The following is a 4,619-nucleotide window of genomic DNA, read 5'->3' on the forward strand; positions in this document are numbered from 1 at the left end:
CTCCTACAACCACTAGACGCTGACGTTTTCCCGACCGCTGGGAACATCTGGAGGCAAAATGTCCTATCTGCAGGAACACATGACAGGCCTTGAGTGCATGAGCGGTCCGGACTTAGATCCCGCTCGTGACACCTCTGTGGCCACATGTGACTAGAATGCCTGGACAGGAGATTCTAGAGGTTTGGTGAAGGTGGGAGCTAGCTGAAACCTCTGCCTACACTGGGCTCGCTCCAACCTTCACTCTTTAAAACGAAGGTCGATGCGAGTTGATACAGATATTAGTTATAGTTATTATTGTTAAGGTTGAAGGAAGACTTTAAGTCCATCTAGTTCAACCCATAGCCTTAACTAAGATGCCCTAACATGTTGATCCAGAGGAAGGCAAAAAAAAAAACATGTGTCAAAGAGTAAGAGCAATCAGACTAGTTCCCTGGATCAACACTTTAACAAGGAATCTAGTATATATACGCTGTAACATTACACTTTTTAAGAAAAGCATCCAGTCCCCTCTTAAATTTAAGTAATGAATCACTCATTACAACATCATACGGCAGAGCGTTCCATAGTCTCACTGCTCTTACAGTAAAGAATCCGCGTCTGTTATTATGCTTAAACTTTCTTTCCTCCAGACGTACAGGATGCCCCCTTGTCCCTGTATTGATTACCCTGCAGAGTTTAATGTCATCTGCAAATATTGAAATTCCACTCTGTATGCCCCCTACAAGAACATTAATAAATATGTTGAAAGGAAGAGGGCCCAATATTGACCTCTGTGGTACCCCACTGCTAACCACGACCCAGTCCGAGTGTGCTCCATTAGTAACCACTCTTTGTTTCCTATCCCTGAGCCAGCTCTTAACCCACTTGCACATATTTTCCCCTATCCCCAATATTCTCATTTTATGTAAAGTGGGGCAAAAAAGTATTTAGTCAGTCAGCAATAGTGCAAGATCCACCACTTAAAAAGATGAGAGGCGTCTGTAATTTACATCATAGGTAGACCTCAACCATGGGAGACAAACTGAGAAAAAAAAATCCAGAAAATCACATTGTCTGTTTTTTTAACAATGTTTTTGCATATTATGGTGGAAAATAAGTATTTGGTCAGAAACAAAATTTCATCTCAATACTTTGTAATATATCCTTTGTTGGCAATGACAGAGGTCAAACGTTTTCTGTAAGTCTTCACAAGGTTGCCACACACTGTTGTTGGTATGTTGGCCCATTCCTCCATGCAGATCTCCTCTAGAGCAGTGATGTTTTTGGCTTTTCGCTTGGCAACACGGACTTTCAACTCCCTCCAAAGGTTTTCTATAGGGTTGAGATCTGGAGACTGGCTAGGCCACTCCAGGACCTTGAAATGCTTCTTACGAAGCCACTCCTTCGTTGCCCTGGCGGTGTGCTTTGGATCATTGTCATGTTGAAAGACCCAGCCACGTTTCATCTTCAATGCCCTTGCTGATGGAAGGAGGTTTGCACTCAAAATCTCACGATACATGGCCCCATTCATTCTTTCATGTACCCGGATCAGTCGTCCTGGCCCCTTTGCAGAGAAACAGCCCCAAAGCATGATGTTTCCACCACCATGCTTTACAGTAGGTATGGTGTTTGATGGATGCAACTCAGTATTCTTTTTCCTCCCAACACGACAAGTTGTGTTTCTACCAAACAGTTCCAGTTTGGTTTCATCAGACCATAGGACATTCTCCCAAAACTCCTCTGGATCATCCAAATGTTCTCTAGCAAACTTCAGACGGGCCCGGACATGTACTGGCTTAAGCAGTGGGACACGTCTGGCACTGCAGGATCTGAGTCCATGGTGGCATAGTGTGTTACTTATGGTAGGCCTTGTTACATTGGTCCCAGCTCTCTGCAGTTCACTAAGTCCCCCCGCGTGGTTCTGGGATTTTTGCTCACCGTTCTTGTGATCATTCTGACGCCACGGGGTGGGATTTTGCGTTGTGCCCCAGATCGAGGGAGATTATCAGTGGTCTTGTATGTCTTCCATTTTCTAATTATTGCTCCCACTGTTGATTTCTTCACTCCAAGCTGGTTGGCTATTGCAGATTCAGTCTTCCCAGCCTGGTGCAGGGCTACAATTTTGTTTCTGGTGTCCTTTGACAGCTCTTTGGTCTTCACCATAGTGGAGTTTGGAGTCAGACTGTTTGAGGGTGTGCACAGGTGTCTTTTTATACTGATAACAAGTTTAAACAGGTGCCATTACTACAGGTAATGAGTGGAGGAAAGAGGAGACTCTTAAAGAAGAAGTTACAGGTCTGTGAGAGCCAGATATCTTGATTGTTTGTTTCTGACCAAATACTTATTTTCCACCATAATATGCAAATAAAATGATAAAAAAACAGACAATGTGATTTTATGGATTTTTTGTTCTCAGTTTGTCTCCCATAGTTGAGGTCTACCTATGATGTAAATTACAGACGCCTCTCATCTTTTTAAGTGGTGGAACTTGCACTATTGCTGACTGACTAAATTCTTTTTTGCCCCACTGTATCAACATTTGATGTGGCACCGTATCAAAAGCTTTTGAAAAGTCCATATACACTACGTCCACTGGGTTCCCTTGGTCCAGTCCGGAACTTACCTCTTCACAGAAATTGATCAGATTAGTCTGACAGGAACGGTCTCTAGTAAACCCATGTTGGTATTGAGTCATGAGGTTATTCCTCTGCAGAAACTCCAGCATAGTGTAAGGGCTAGCAGAACGCACCAAATAATAAGATAGATTAAGGTGCGTTCGGAGCCCGGGGTCCACCGTGCAGAGATGGAACCTGCTGCCAAGTAATGACGGATTATATGGCGGTGTAAGTGAACCCTGTTAAGCCACAGGACTGCAATACCGCACTAAAGAGTGCAAGCAAGGAGTCAGCGAACTCAGTCCCAAGACTCAGGGTAGAAGTCCGTTCTGACTACTTGCGCACAACACCGCAACTGGGTGTAATAACAAACAGTTTGAGAGCACCGAAGTGCAAACTGTGCCGTGCTGGCAGACACCACCAGACACCCGGACGTGGGTAGGAAGCGCACTACTGGCGCGTGGCGCCGCACTGACGGTCACAGCAATGGACGCTGATTTGTGTGTAAGACGTAGTGAGGTTAGTCGAGCGCTAGATAGCAGCCATACACTTTACGCGAACAGTCATAGAATAGGGTAGGAGTTTCCAAGGACGACTTGCACTCACAACAAACACAGGTATGCAATCGTACACTAGCGCATGGCCGTGCGGTCATGTGGAGCTTATATAGCTGCAGCACGTTCAGGACCTTCCAATAAAGGACTAATGGGAACCGCTGCAGGATCTGAGCATGTGACCCTCAATCTCCAATGGGAGATCTCACCCTGGGCATGCTCAGAAGGGAAAAAGCAGGACTTAGTCCCAAAAGCGTCTGCTCGCCGCTGCCCAGCACTGGCTTCAATGGCAGAAGCAGGAAAAGCAGCAGTAATCCTATGCACAGAGTGAGACTGAGCATGACGCTGGGAACGACTTCTCCACAGAGCAGACTCCACTGTGGCTGGAGAAGAATGGGAGACTGCAGCAGAGATGGTTCGAGATACCCCCTGTGCAGAGGCGGGAACTCGACACCTAACATTACCCCCCTTCTAGGGCCCCCCTTGGACATTGCTACACTCGAAGGCAGCAATGAGCTGTGGAGCTTGAATGTGTTCAGCAGGCTCCCAGGACCTGTCCTCTGGGCCATAACCCTTCCAATCCACCAAATAGTGTTTTTTGCCACGTACCACCTTGCACCCCAAAATAGCGTTCACCTCGTAAACGTCCGTAGATGAACCTGATGTCCCGGCAGATGACTCGGAAAACCCGGACATGTATACGGGTTTCAAGAGGGACACATGAAAGGTGGCGGTGATACCCAAGCGTGGAGGAAGGGCCAGACGGTAGACCACAGGGTTAACCTGTTCGAGGACCTTGAAGGGACCCAAGTAGCTAGGTGCAAGCTTAGTGGACTCAACACGCAGCCTGATGTTACGGGCGGAGAGCCACACTAAGTCGCCAGGAGCAAAGGTCGGAGCGGGGCGCCGATGAGCATCGGTGGAGGACCTCATTCTCTCCTAGGAGGCCCGAATGGCATCATGAGTGTGGTCCCAAATATCCCGTGCCTCCACAGCCCAGTCTGCCACCCTGGAGTCGGCGGAAGACACAGGCACGGGCACAGGAACACGCGGATGCTGGCCGTAATTTAGGAGGAATGGAGTCGGACCGGTGGAGTCGGCTACAGCGTTGTTAAGCGCAAACTCTGCCCACGGTAGCAAGGATGCCCAGTCATCCTGCCTGGCAGAAACAAAATGTTGTAAATATGTGACCAAGGTCTGGTTGGCCCTCTCTACCAACCCATTTGTCTCGGGATGATATGCCGAAGATAGATTCAACTCAATACTGAGTAGATGACAAAGCTCTCTCCAGAATCGAGACGCAAACTGGGGACCCCGGTCACTAACAATTTTGTCTGGCATACCGTGTAGGCGAAAGATATGTTTGATGAACAACACAGCCCGAGCCCGTGCAGAAGGTAGCCGTGGAAGAGGCACCAAGTGCACCATTTTGGAAAAATGGTCGGTGATCACCCAGATAATGGTGCAGTTC

The sequence above is a fragment of the Ranitomeya imitator genome, chromosome 4, assembly GCF_032444005.1.
Source record: "Ranitomeya imitator isolate aRanImi1 chromosome 4, aRanImi1.pri, whole genome shotgun sequence".
In the NCBI taxonomy this organism is placed as follows: domain Eukaryota; kingdom Metazoa; phylum Chordata; class Amphibia; order Anura; family Dendrobatidae; genus Ranitomeya; species Ranitomeya imitator.